Genomic DNA, 15,205 nt, shown 5'->3' with positions numbered 1-15,205 from the left:
AGTATGTGGGGCTCTTACTTAGACTTTATTGAAAATAATATGCATTAGAATTGTTTGGTGACTAAGAACATACGTTGTTAAGTTTCAGGAGAGTGCATTGTTTGAACCATAACATGTGAATTGATTGCTACTTTATCAAGATGAGTTTTATAAGAAAGAGTTGTTGTTAATGATGTTAGAAAAGGTGATTGAAATTATCATTGATCAAACTTATGCATTATGCTAGCATTCACACTTCATAAATCATTTCCTTTATCATTTACCTACTCGGGGACGAGCAGAAATTAAGCTTGGGGATGTTGATACTTCTTCAACGTATCTATAATCTACCATTCTAAAGAAGTTGCTCCCCACTTCTACCTATTCTATCACCATGCACACTGTCCACATCAGCTTTATGCCACATCATCAGTCAGTTGCAAAATCATCCAATTAATCTTATTCCCCTACGGTCATGGCGTTGCAAAAAAAATCTTTTTTCCACTCTAGCAGCAGCTCATCCTGGGGATTTCAACCTCGCCTCTCTAAAACACCGTTGCTACTCTTTCCCCTTCAACCTCTCCATTTGATACGTCGTCCTCTTCTCCTTCCCACTATGTCCCCACCATAAACACACAAGAAACGGATGGTGGCATGCGAGCAATCATCTGTCTTCAACACCAGTCGAGGGATTTTATTGCCCATCTCCTTCCGGTGATGGGACAAATTGGAGCCGCCCGGGATTCGGTGTCTCCTCGCCGCTACCTCTACCACTTTGCGGCACCGCAGATGCTTGCTGCCGGATCCAAATCCCCCTGCTGGTATGCCTTCATCCACCAGAGTTAAAGCCCCCGTCGTGACTCATCTGAATCCCCGTGTGGGCTGAACAGGACAGATCTGCAGCCATCACCGCCATCGCCACGCTGCTCTGTGACTACATCTTCTTCTTCCCCAGTCTGGTGACGCGCTCGAACAACACCTCACCTAGCACCATGGGCGGCATCTCCAGCTCTCCAGCACCTCCCCTATGGTGGGTGAGGCCATGAGGCACTGGCTGTGGATGTGGACTTGCAGGCGCTCCTTCTCGCCGACGACAACGAACTATTCCACCTCAACCAAGCGAGGACGGAGCGTCCAGCACCGTGCTATCCATCATCTGCATCCGACTGTGAGGCGGAGTATGAGACCCCGTTTGCAAGAAAAAACCATGGTGCGCGTTCTTACTTCCTCTCCTTGCTTCCTCCTACTCGGGATTGTTCAACCTGCAATTAGTTCGTTGACTATAGGCTAGGTTACCGTCTGCATTAACCCTGTTCTGTTTTGCAGTTGAGAATCATATGGTGATGCTTTGGAATATTTAACCCTTAGAGCCTTTATACACTTATAAGGCTGAAGAATATACCACTCCAAGTGTTAGCTTTGCAAGGGGTTCCTGTTCTGCCAAATAAAGGATACGAATGCCATCTACCATACATTGAAAAGTTTCTACAAGGAGATAGTGTGCAGTTATTTTGTTCCGATGAATCTTTCTTATGCGAGAGTATGTATGTGTGAATTTTGTTTACAATTTATGGATGATGATTGGAAAGTACATGGGTACTGCTTTGAAATTAGGAAGGACTAAGGAGGAGTAGCCTAATTAACCAGAGTCAGTACAAATTTAGGTTATGTAGTGTGCCAATGTTGATAGCTCCTAGGTACGACTAGCTGGTTGTAAGGATGGTCCTGGTATGCAATGATCTAATGATCTTGAGTGAAGTGGACCTCTTAATCCTATTTACTTGGACTATCTGAATTTGCATCTTCCTTATTTGTTATTACACGTTGCGATGTGTCCTCTCTGTTGCACTGGTGAGTGAGCAAGTCGTTGTTCCTACACAAGATTCAGTCACCTTCTGCGTCGTAGGATTGTCACACACTAATACTTCGTAGGGCTGTCACATACTAATATTTTTAATGGCTGGACATATAGATTTGTTTGGATAATTTGTGTTGTTGTTGCTTATTTAAAATTTGATTGTTCTTTGACTATTTGTTTTGATTTGAGTAGTTACACCAACACCTTGAGGTACTATTAGTCTGCTATTAACTCACCCACTCTCATTTTGTTTGTGCAAACATTTTTTTAGTCATGTCGACAAGGTAGTTGATGAAAATTCAAACAAGCTGCAAGTGAGGTGACCGGTGTAATCTTTATAATGTAGTCAAAGAATAACCCCATCTCCCTCATGTTGTTCTAATTCTACATATGTTATTTTGAAGTTATTAATTTGTTTTTTACTCTTTGATTTAACGACTTCTCTTGACCATGTATGAAAGCTAAAAATATATTGGTAGCATGATTTCTTTAATCATACATTTATTGTACACAAAATGTAACAGATGTCCTCCTATCTAATTGTCAAGTTGCTTTATACACAGGAAGGTAGTACAATATATGTCCAGCCTTCAAATCAGATATATATGAATTTTATGCCAAGTGAGGCTCTTTCAGTCTCCATGCTAGAGTCTGAAGATTGTGGTCTTCTCTGAGAGCTTCTTGACATAGGTTTGCCAAAACAACATGTTATCACCATTATTATCAATCCATAACGAACTATTATAGTAGTTTCAGGTTTTTCTTCCAATGTTGGTAAGTGGTCATACAACATTGCTAGCTGAGGTAACTAACTGCAGATTGTCACTCAAGATTGTACGCAATAGGGTAGGCAACATTCAAGGAGCAAACTAACAAAACGTTAGTTTGTATAATTTCCTGGTTGTTTTTCTTGTCTTGAAGTTCTTGTAGTATAAATATTTTGTCCTATTTACATATAGTAGATATTGGTGCTTGCCATTGAACTGCGCGACAATGGCACATTATCAATGCCAGTATTTTCACATGAAGGGGCTGTGTATGACTGCTATTTTATTATTCTCACTGCCATTCACAACCATGACCTATCAATTTTAATACTATATACTCATTTGTTTATGTCATATACTTTTATATTGTTGAAATTCATCTATAAATTACTGCAGCAACGCGTGGGGTATCATCTAGTTTACGAAGTATTCATGCCATGTTTACAATAATTTTATATAGTTTTGGTATGATTTGAATGGAACTAACCCGGACTGATGTTGTTTACAGTAGAACTACCATGGTGTTGTTTTTTGTGCAGAAATAAAAGTTCTCGGAATAGGCTGAAAATTTACGGTGATTTTTTATGGACAAAAAGAGACCCATGAAGTTTTGAGGAAGGGCCAGAAGAGCCATGAGGGCATGACAAGCCTGGGGGCGCACCCTCCCACTAGGTTGCGCCCCTTGAGCTTGTCACTTCCTTGTGGACCCCCTGACATTATTCCAACGCCAAATATTCCTATATGTTGAGGAAACCCCCAAAAGAAACCTAGATGAGTTGTTCCGCCGCCACAAGCCTCTATACCAAAGCAATCTCCATCAGAGGCCTGTTTTGGCACCCTGCCGAAGAGGAAAATCATCACCGGAAGCCATCTTCATCACCCTGGCGGTCTACATGACGAGGAGGGAGTAGTTCACCCTCGTGGCTAAGGGTATGTACCAGTAGCTATGTGTTTGATCTCTCTCTCATGTTCTTGATCCGGCACGATCTTAATGTAACCATGGGCTTTGTTAATATAGTCGGATCATATGGTATTTTTCCCTCTCTACCTTGTTGTGATGAATTGGGTTTTTACCTTTGAGGTTTCACTATTATCGGATTGAATTTTTTTGGATTTGATAACACTTGGTGTATGTCTTGCATGTGGATACCCGTGGTGACAATGGGGTGTTCTATTGATTCACTTGATATATGTTTTGGTATCCAACTTGCGGATTATCGTAACATTGGGGTAATCTATGCATCGGGGTTCATACACATTTTCGTACTACTTTCTCCGGTAGAAACCTTGGGGCACTCTTTGAAGATCTTTGTGTTGGATTGAATATTATGAATCTGAGATTGTTTGATGCATATCGACAGATACTTGTGGTGACATTGGAGTATCTAGGTGACTGATACGTCTCCAACGTATCTACTTTTCCTAAATCTTTTCCTCTTGTTTTGGACTCTAACTTGCATGATTTGAATGAAACTAACCCCGGGCTGACGCTGTTTTCAGCAGAACTATCATGGTGTTGTTTTTGTGCAGAAATAAAAGTTCTCAGAATGGAACGAAACTTTGCGAGGAATTTTTACCCAATAAAAGAGAATTTCTGGGTCGAAGAGCCACCCGAGGGGGGCACCTGAGCGGGCACAACCCACCAGGGTGCACCTGCCCCCCAGGCGTGCCCAGGTGGGTTGTCCCCACCAGGTGGCCCTGCAAACCCTGAAACCTACGCTATAAAATCCTATTTTCCAGAAAAAAATCACGAAGAAAGAATAACCGCGTTCCACGAGACGGAGCCGTCGTCACCTCCTGTTCTTCATTGAGAGGCGAGATCTAGAGTCCGTTTGGGGCTCCAGAGAGGGGGATCTTTGTTCTTCGTCATCATCAACCCTTCTCCATCACCAATTCCATGATGCTCCCCACCGGGAGTGAGTAATTTCTTTGTAGGCTCGCTGGTCGGTGAGGAGTTGGATGAGATTCATCATGTAATCGAGTTAGTTTTGTTAGGGCTTGATCTCTAGTATCCACTATGTTCTGAGATTGATGTTGCTACTTTGCCATGCTTAATGCTTGTCACTTTGGGCCCGGGTGCCATGATTTTAGATCTGAATCGTTTATGTTATCACCTATCCATGTTCTAGATCTGATCTTGCAAGTTATAGCCACCTACTACGTGTTATGATCCGGCAACCCCGGAGTGACAATAGTCGGGACCACTCCCGGTAATGACCGTAGTTTGAGGAGTTCATGTATTCACCGTGTGTTAACGCTTTGTTCCGGTTCTCTATTAAAAGGAGGCCTTAATATCCCTTAGTTTCCAATAGGACCCCGCTGCCACAGGAGGGTAGGACAAAAGATGTCATGCAAGTTCTTTCCATAAGCACATATGACTATTTACGGAATACATGCCTACATTATATTTATGAACTGGAGCTAGTGTTGTATCGCCCTAGGTTATGACTGTCACATGATGAATATCATCCAACAAATTACCGATCCAATGCCTACGAATTTCCTACATATTGTTTGCGCTATGTTACTACCGCTGCTGTTGCTGTTGCCCTTGCTACAAAATTACTGCTATCACTGTTACTGTTACCATTGCTGCTGCCACTATTATCAAACCTATCATATTACTTTGCTACTGATCACGTTGCTGCGGATAATTAATCTCTAGGTGTGGTTGAATTGACAACTCAGCTGCTAATACTTGCAAATATTCTTTGGCTCCCCTTGTGTCGAATCTATAAATTTGGGTTGAATACTCTATCCTCGAAAACTGTTGCGATCCCCTATACTTGTGGGTTATCAAGACCTTTTTCTGGCGCCGTTGCCGGGGAGCATAGCTATATTTATTGAGTGACTTGGGATTATTATCAATTATTCACTATGAAGAATCTGAAGGATGCTAGGACTAAGATTTTTTCCTCTAAGACGAGGGGAGGTAAGGAACTGCCATCTAGCTCTGCTTTAGATTCACCTTCTGTTATAAGTAAACTTGCAACACCACCACATGTTATCAATCCTGATATGTCGCAAGTTATTGATGATGCTACTTCTACTATGAATGATGCTTATGATGATGCTAGTACCTTGCATGATGATGATGTGCCACTAGGTGAATTTCTTGATGAACAAATTTCTATAGTAAGACAACATGATGTTGTTGAATCTGATGATGAGCTTGAAACTGGAAATCCTGAAACACTTGCTAGAACTAGCCTTCCTAGATATGAATTGCCTAAGGTACCAGAAGGTTATGTTATGAATGAGGAGACAACTAGAGATATTCTTGCATCTAAGGATAGAGATGATTTAGAAAAATTACTATGCAAGTATAAAGAAAAATCTCTGAATGCTAGAATGAAATATGATCATGAGTTTGCTACCTCACCTATCTTTATTGATGATAAGGATTATGAATTCTTTGTCGACCCAGAGTTAATTACTTTGGTTGAATCTGATCCTTTCCATGGTTATAAAACTGAAACTGTTGTGGCACATCTTACTAAGTTGAATGACATAGCCACCCTTTTTACTCATGATGAGAAAACTCGCTATTCTCAAATTATTTCAGTTCTCATTAAAGGGTGATGCTAAAGCTTGGTACAATACTCTTGCTCCTGGTTGTGTCCGTAGACCCCAGGATATGATTTATTACTTCTCTAAAAAATATTTGCCTGCTCATAAGAAACAAGCTACCTTACAAGAAATATTTAACTTTGTGCAAATTAAAGAAGAGAGTCTCCCACAAGCTTGGGGGAGGCTTTGCCAATTACTTAATGCTTTGCCTGATCATCCTCTTAAGAAAAATGAAATACTTGATATCTTCTATAATGGACGAACTGTTTGACAAGCTAAAGAATTATTGAATAATATATTGAAAAATTATGATGATTGGACTCTTCCCGAACCAACGCCTAAACCCACTCCGAAGAACAGGGGTATATTATATCTCAGTCATGAAGATATGGAAGAGGCAAAGAAATCTATGAAGGAAAATGTATTAAAGCTGAGGATGTCAAAAATTTACCTCCTATTAAAGAGATACATGGGCTTGATACACCACCAATGCCTAAGGTGGTAGAGGTAAATTCTCTAATGAAATTCAACGATCATGATAATCCTCACAATATGCACCCTAGCCAATGCCTTTATGAGTTTGAGAATTATATTAGAAAACAAGATCACTTCAATGCAAATGTTATGAAACAATTGAAATATAACTCTGATATGATTGCTCACTTGAGTGACCTGCTATTTAGAATCTCAAATGATGTTAGAGGTGTGGAAAAGCATGCTTATATGGTACAAACCCAGTTAGAACAAGTTGCTAAATCTCAAAGAGAGTTGCTTGATGAAATAAATAACAATATACATGACTTTGCTGTTAGAGTTGCAACTAGTGGAGGTAAAATGACTCAGGAACCACTTTATTCCGAGGGACACCCAAAAAGAATTGAACAGGATTCACAAAGGAACAACACTACTGCACCTAGTCATTCTAAAAAGAAGAAGAAAAAGAAAAATGATAGGACTTTGCATGCTTCTAGTGAACCTGAAGTAGAAAAGCCTCCTGATAATGATAATTATGTTTCTGTTTCTGATGCTGAAACTCAATCTGGTAATGAACATTCACCTAGTGATAATGAAAAATATAATGCTGATGTTCATGAAGATGCTCAACCAAACAATGAAAAAGAACCAGACAAAGATGTTGAAATAGAACCAGCTGTTGATCTTGATAACCCACAACCCAAGAATGCACGATATGATAAAAGAGACTTCATTGCTAGAAAACACGGTAAAGAAAGAGAACCATGGGTTCAAAAACCTATGCCTTTTCCACCTAAGTCAACTAAAAGTAAAGATGATGAAGAATTTGAACGCTTTGCTGAAATGCTGAGCCAGTCTTCTTCCGTACTCGCTTGACTGATATCTTGAAAATGCCTCCTTATGCAAAGTACATGAAAGACATCATCACTAATAAGAGAAAAATACCGGGAGCTGAAATCTCCACCATGCTTGCTAATTATACTTTTAAGAATGGAGTACCTAAAAAACTTGGAGATCCGGGAATACCAACTATACCTTGCTTCATCAAAAGAAATTATGTGAAAACTGCTTTATGTGATTTAGGAGCTGGTGTTAATGTTATGCCTTTCTCTTTATATAAAAGACTTGATTTGAATAAACTCACACCTACTGAAATATCTTTGCAAATGGCTGACAAATCAGCTGTCATACCTATCGGTATTTGTGAGGATGTGCCCGTTGTTGTTGCTAATGTCACTATTTTGACTGACTTTGTTATACTTGAGATGCCCAAGGACGACAACATGTCGATTATCCTTGGTAGACCCTTCTTGAACACTGCAGGGGCTGTTATTGATTGCAATAAAAGCAAGGTCACTTTTCATATCAATGGTAATGAGCATACGCTGCACTTTCCGAAGAAACAATTCCAAGTGAATGGTATTAATGTTATTGAAAAATCTCTGGCGATCACTATTGGAAGTTTTCAACTACCACTACCTACTACCAAAAAGAAATATGAAATGCTTATTGTTGGGGACATTCATATCCCCGTTGAGGTAACTTTGTGATTTACGAAAGTTCTTCGATTTCATGCTAATCGAAAGTGGTTGTTAGTAAGACTTGATCAACCTTATTAATGGATCATTTTTGAGAGGTATGAAGTTCCTGAATTTAGTGAGCACTACCTTCTGTCCCTACCTTTTATTTTTTGTTCCTACAAGTTAAATAAAATAAAATGCCATGTTTTGTCTGTTTTCTGAATTTCCCGTGCGATAAAAAATGACCCAAAAATAAAAGTTCTCAGAATGCTCTGAAAATTTAATACGATTTTTTCTGAATATTTAAGAATTTCTGGTGCAAATAATATCAGAGGGAGGTGCACCAGGTGGGCACAACCCACCTGAGCGCGCCACGACCCCCAGGCGCGCCCTGGTCGGTTGTGGTCCCCACGTGGGCCCCCTCACTTATCTCTTCACACCATATCATCACCTACCTCCGGAAAAAATTCACCATTGCTCTCTCTCTCTCTCTCTCTCTCTCTCTCTCTCTCGTGTTCTTGCTCTCAAACCCGCGGATTTCGATCTCTTTGCTCGAAGCTCCATTTCCGAAACTGTTTTGGGGGATTGTTGCTTGGTATGTGACTCCTCCGTTTATCCAATTAGTTTTTGCTTTAGTGGTTTATATTTTGAATAATTAGTTGCTCTTGGTGCTGCTGTAGATGAGCTTGCATGTTGAATTCTTAGAGTTCTAAGTAGTTTGAATGCTTGCTATGGCCTCTAGGCATCCCTATGAGTAGTTGCTATCAATCTTGTAAAGTTTTGTTGAGAAAAAATTGTGGACTAAAAATTTCAGAAATTTTGTTCATAGGAAAAGGATGAATATCTTTAGGAAATTTTCTTCCAAGAAGAACTCCAAGGGAGTTATTGGGGAGTCATCTGATAGTGATCTCCACCCCCGGAGATTGGCGAAGGTACGGCCATGCGAATGGCCGCATACCCCGTTCATGGAAGAGGCTGGAATCCTTCAAGAGTTCACACAATATGCTGCTAATGCCGGCCTCACCGACTTCATCGCAGCTGAATGTGAACCGTATCATCTCCTCACAAACATCTTTGTTCAAAGTTTTAATTTCCTTTATAGGAATAATCCTCCTGAAGTGCAGTTTAATTTATGTGTTGAACCCCATCAGATACCGCTTACTGAATTTTGTGAGATATGCTTGCTTCCTTCTAATGGTAGTTTGGCAGAGCCTAGGCCCACTGAGTTTAAAAGCTTTTATCGTACTCTGACAGTGGGTGATGAGAGAGGGGTGTCGAGTATCACTGCTGCTGGCTTGCATTTTCCCGTTGTTCATTATTTTGCTCTTTTCATTGCAAAATGCTTGCTTGCTAGAGAGAAGGTGGGTGCACTCAGTTCACCAGACCTTGCTGTTTTGCGTCGTGCACTAGAGGGCAACAACACTTATAGGTTGGGAGCTACTGTGGCACGTCGCCTCCACATTAATAAGTCCAGGGGTAGAATACATGGAGGTATTTAAGCCACTCGTTTGACGGCTCGCTTTAATGTTCAGATACGCCTGCATGATCATCCCCTGCCTAAGGTTTACTTAGATCGCGCTGCCATGAATTACCACCAGTTTACTGATGTCGATTATCTTGACATTCCTATTCCGTATAACCTGGTTTTTAGTGTGAGAACTCGTGATATTATTCCATTGCCTGCACCTGCTTTGTTTGATCCTGTTGCCAGGGGTGGATACAGGATTATGCCTGCGGATATCATCGCCTACCGGAACAACCAGGCTGCAGCAGAGGAGGAGCCTCAGCAGTGGGATCTGTGGATGCCCGCTCCTTAGCACCCCAACTATCATCCAGGCTACTGATCGACTACCAAGTTAGGCCAAAAGCCTAAGCTTGGGGGAGTACGTATTCCCACTGACATTACATTCATGTTCATCTCATTCTAGTTGTCGGTGTTCACACTTTTTCATTGTATTATCCATGCTTAATTTTTATTGTCTTGCTTTCTTCTTGTGTGTTTGAAAAGCTTTGAGAAAATCCAAAAATATTTCCTGCTTCTTTTTTATTTTTCTTTCTAGAGTAGTTAGCTGTATCATTAAAAAGAAAACCCAAAAAGATTTCCTTGTTCTTCTTTTGCTTGTTGGGAGCTTTCTCGTGTAAATAGTTTTTCTCGTTTTTGCTTTTCCCTTTTATTTTCTTGTTCTAGAAAACCAAAAACTCCAAAAATATTTCAGTGTGTTTCTCTGAAATTCTTTTCTGTTTATTGAGTCGTACCAAGGAGAAGACCATGATGAAAATGTTGAATGGCTCTCATATGCATTATTGTTGATCTAACAAAGAGCCCAGTTTACCTTGTCTTCTCCTGTTGAATAAAATGTTTGCAGATTCCAGCTTAGTCCATGGCATTCTTGCGCTATTATTATTTTCATATCGTTCGGTCGTGCAAGTGAATGGCAATAATGACGACATTCGATGAACTGACCGTGGCAGAGAGAAAAGGGCACGAACTCGACTTGTTCTGTTTTTGTAAATATGTTTAACCTAGTATCCATGATTCGGCCCATTATGATTAAACATGTTTGCAATGACAATTAGAAATTATAGTTTCTCATGCCATGCATAAGTAGCTAGGAGTGGATAATGATTTATCTTTGATATCACCATTGCGTTAAAATGATTGTGATGTAGTATGATGATATGGTATCCTCCTCTGAATGTTCGAGTGGCTTGACTTGGCACATGTCCATGCATGTAGTTGAATCAAATCCAACATAGCCTCTATGATATTTATGTTCATGGTGTTCATATCCTACTCATGCTAGTGTCCAATGTTACTTATGCATAATGCATGTTCATGACCGTTATTGCTCTCTAGCTGGCCGCTTCTCAACCTATTTGCTAGCCTTTGCCTGTACTAAGTGGGAATTCTGCTTGTACATCAAAAACCTTGAACCCAAGTTATTCCAGATGAGTCCACCATACCTACCTATATGCGGTATTACCCTGCCGTCCTAAGTAAATTTGCATGTGCCATCTCCAAAAACTTCAAATAAATATCCTTTTGTGTGCCTGGATTGTTCATGGAACGACTGGAGGTAGTCGGTATCTTCAATGCTAAGCGGGTTATTCTCAGGTCGAGTGTTTATTCACTCGCCATCGCACGAGAAAAGGGCGGTAATAGGGATGCCCAGTCCCAAACTGCAAAAAGAATTGATCTCTCGAATAATCAAACAAAAACTCAAAATGGAGTCATAACCTTTACTTTTCCACTTGGGAACCGCCACTAGCGTGCTTAGCATGGAAGATATTGATAACGGATGGTTGCGAAGTAAACAAGAAGGGTGCACCTCTCAAAATTTCATTTACCTCTATTTTAAAAACTTGAGCTCTGGCACCTCTGCAAATCACTGCTTCCCTCTGCGGAGGTACTATCTATTTACTTTTATGTGTGTCATCACCTTCTAAAATAAGCGTCAGAACCTAAGAGCACTGCTATCATGCTGATGTATTGTGTGTAGCTAATATTGGGTGCATCATGACTGGATCTTTTCTACCATGAATTACAATGTTTAGTCGTTGCTTGAACTTTGGAGGTGCTCTGCATTTATGTTATGCGATCTCAGAAAGGGCTAGCGAGATACCACTATTGTCATATTATATCATGGTTGTTTTGATAACGTGTTGCTGTTTGAGATATCTTATTATTGCTCACTAGATGATTATGTCATTGATATGAGTTAATATAATTTTTAAGAGTTATTGTCGACATGGTTAGTTATAATATTGGCTGGAAACCTGGGTGCTGTTTAAGCTTATTTATGCAAACAAGAGCAAAAGAGTTCGTAAAAGTTTTTCTTTTTCACTTTCGGTTTATCAACTGAATTGCTTGAGGACAAGAAAATGTTTAAGCTTGGGGGAGTTGATACGTCTCCAACTCATCTACTTTTCATAATGCTTTTCCTCTTGTTTTGGACTCTAATTTGCATAATTTAAATGAAACTAACCCCGGACTGATGCTGTTTTCAGCAGAACTACCATGGTGTTGTTTTTGTGCAGAAATAAAAGTTCTGGGAATGGAGCGAAACTTTGCGAGGAATTTTTACCTAATAAAAGAGGATTTCTGGAGCCAAGAGCCACCTGAGGGGGGCACCTGGGTGGGCACAACCCACCAGGGCGCGCCTGCCCCCCAGGCGCACCCAGGTGGGTTGTCCCCACCTGGTGGCCCCGCAGACCCTGAAACCTACGCTATAAAGTCCTATTTTTTCAGAAAAAATTAGGGAGAAAGAATTATCGCGTTCCACGAGACGGAGCCGCCGTCACCTCCTGTTCTTCATCGGGAGGCCAGATCTAGAGTCCGTTCGGGCTCCGGAGAGGGGATCTTCGTTCTTCGTCATCACCAACCCTTCTCCATCGCCAATTCCATGATGCTCCCCACCGGGAGTGAGTAATTTCTTTGTAGGCTCGCTGGTCGGTGAGGAGTTGGATGAGATTCATCATGTAATCAAGTTAGTTTTGTTAGGGCTTGATCTCTAGTATCCACTATGTTTTGAGATTGATGTTGCTACTTTGCCATGCTTAATGCTTGTCACTTTGGGCCCGGGTGCCATGATTTCAGATTTGAACCGTTTATGTTATCACCATTATATCCATGTTCTAGGTCCGATCTTGCAAGTTATAGTCACCTACTACGTGTTATGATCCGGCAACCCCGGAGTGACAATAGTCGGGACCACTCCCGGTGATGACCGTAGTTTGAGGAGTTCATGTATTCATCGTGTGTTAACGCTTTGTTCCGGTTCTCTATTAAAAGGAGGCCTTAATATCCCTTAGTTTCCAATAGGACCCCGCTGCCATGGGAGGGTAGGATAAAAGATGTCATGCAAGTTCTTTCCATAAGCACGTATGACTATTTACGGAATACATGCCTACATTATATTTATGAAGTGGAGCTAGTGTTGTATCGCCCTAGGTTATGACTGTCACATGATGAATATCATCCAACAAATTACCGATCCAATGCCTATGAATTTCCTACATATTGTTTCTGCTAAGTTACTACCGTTGTTGTTGTTGTTGCCCTTGCTACAAAATTACTGCTATCACTGGTACTGTTACCATTCCTGCTGCCACTATTATCAAACCTATCATATTACTTTGCTACTGATCATGTTGTTGCAGATAATTAATCTCCGGGTGTGGTTGAATTGACAACTCAGTTGCTAATACTTGCAAATATTCTTTGGCTCCCCTTGTGTCGAACCTATAAATTTGGGTTGAATACTCTACCCTCGAAAACTATTGCGATCCCCTATACTTATGGGTTATCAGTGACATTAGAGTTGATCGATACGTATCATATGGTGTTATTTTAGCACGAACTCTAGGGCTACTTGTGACACTTATAGGGATGGCTCAATATATTGATCAGAAAAGATAACTTTGAGGTGGTTTCGTACCCTACAACAATTTCATCTTATGTTCTCCGCTAGATAAGAACTTTGGAGTGACTCTTTGTAGCACACTGAGGGATTGTTATATGATTCAGTTATGTTAGCACTGTTGAGATATTGCACTAGTGAAAGTATGAACCCTAGGCCTCGTTTCTAAGCATTGCAATACCGTTTGTGCTCCGTTTTATCACTTGCTACCTTGCTATTTTTATATTTTTAGATTACAAAAATATATATCTACTATCCATACTACACTTGTATCACCATCTCTTCGCCGAACTAGTGCACCTATACAGTTTACCATTGTATTGGGTGTGTTGGGGACACAATAGATTCTTGTATTTGATTGCAGGGTTGCTTGACAGACCATCTTCATCCTACGTCGCCCACAGATTGATAAACCTTAGGTCATCCACTAGAGAGAAATTTGCTGCTGCCCTACAAAACTCTGCGTTTGGATTGGAGGCCCAACACGAGTCTACAAGAGTAAGTTGTGCAGTAGACATCAATCCTATTGCTCCTATGGTTCTTGGTAGACCATTTCTAAGAATTAATAAAACTGTGATAAATGTGTTTGAGGGGAATGTTAGATTTGACTTACCCGCTAAAAATCCTTTTGTGAGACATTTTCCCAGGAAAAAGAAAATAAAGACCTACTCCGGAGAAGGCATTTTTGTCAATGCCAAAAGCTATGGTCTCGGTGTGTTTGCACCTACATGAGCATCACTACGGTCGAGCTAACTGACCGAAAACAAGCGCTTCGTGGGAGACAACCCACGCGAATATAGACAAGTAAGTTTATTTTTCTTTTCAATAGAATGACCGTTGAAGTTCTAGATAAAGAAGTTGAGTTTGAAAGAGTTGTTCTAATGAAGACTTTGTTATGTGCAAATTAAAATATATGTTGTATTGACGTTTGAATGCCTGTAAATATGCCTATGTATTGTGTTGGAACTAACCCTGCAGGAAAATGGAGAAAAAGAGAAGTTTCGAAAGAAACAAAACAAAAGACGGCCTATTGTGCGACCACCATGGTCGTTTGGGCGGTCTCGTATAAGCGGTCGTACATCCTCGACTAGAAGAAGAAAAAGATCAAAGCGCTCGACGGCAGGCGCCGTCGGTCATTTTAGCGGTAGCATGAGGTATACACAGAAACAACTTCGCCTACAGAGTGAACAACCTTCCATTTTAGCGGTCGCATGAGGTATACACAGCCTTCCATACGAGCGCTTACGCTCGCATGCCCAGTCATCTGGCGCCCTGGCGACCACAAGTAGGCTGTGGAAGGAGGTATTTCACTCCCTCTCTCTTTTCTTCTTCTTCTTACTCCAAATCTCTCCAAACCCTAGCGAAACTTCGTCTGATCTCTCTACTCGTTCGATTTCAGTTCAAATCCTTCCTTGTGATAAACACAACGCATTTTATAAACATCAACACTTTCTTGTAAACAACAACACATCAAAACATCAACACATAGACATAAACACTAGTACATAGTCATACATTTTAAGTTTGCAAACTCACGACAAAGGGTAGAGGTAATTTTTTTCGTACTTGTAGAATTTATAAGGCTACATGGGTATGCTAGTATGAACTATATGATCT

At 40.6% G+C, this 15,205-nt stretch overlaps 1 long non-coding RNA gene across 2 annotated transcripts; it reads left to right on the top strand.

The window, feature by feature from the left end:
- Nucleotides 1-505: 505 nt before the first annotated feature.
- On the top strand, nt 506-3,645 carry LOC123052407 (uncharacterized). 2 transcript variants are annotated; one of them, XR_006424692.1, is made up of 2 exons: nt 506-800; nt 875-3,645. It is a non-coding gene; the product is annotated as an uncharacterized lncRNA (long non-coding RNA). The 2 variants fall into 2 exon arrangements; XR_006424691.1 differs by having other exon boundaries at nt 870-3,645.
- Nucleotides 3,646-15,205: the final 11,560 nt, after the last annotated feature.

This window comes from Triticum aestivum, chromosome 2D, assembly GCF_018294505.1.
Source record: "Triticum aestivum cultivar Chinese Spring chromosome 2D, IWGSC CS RefSeq v2.1, whole genome shotgun sequence".
In the NCBI taxonomy this organism is placed as follows: Eukaryota; Viridiplantae; Streptophyta; class Magnoliopsida; order Poales; family Poaceae; genus Triticum; species Triticum aestivum.
Note: the sequence above shows the minus strand (reverse complement) of the source record. Positions and strands in the feature narration are given on the sequence as shown.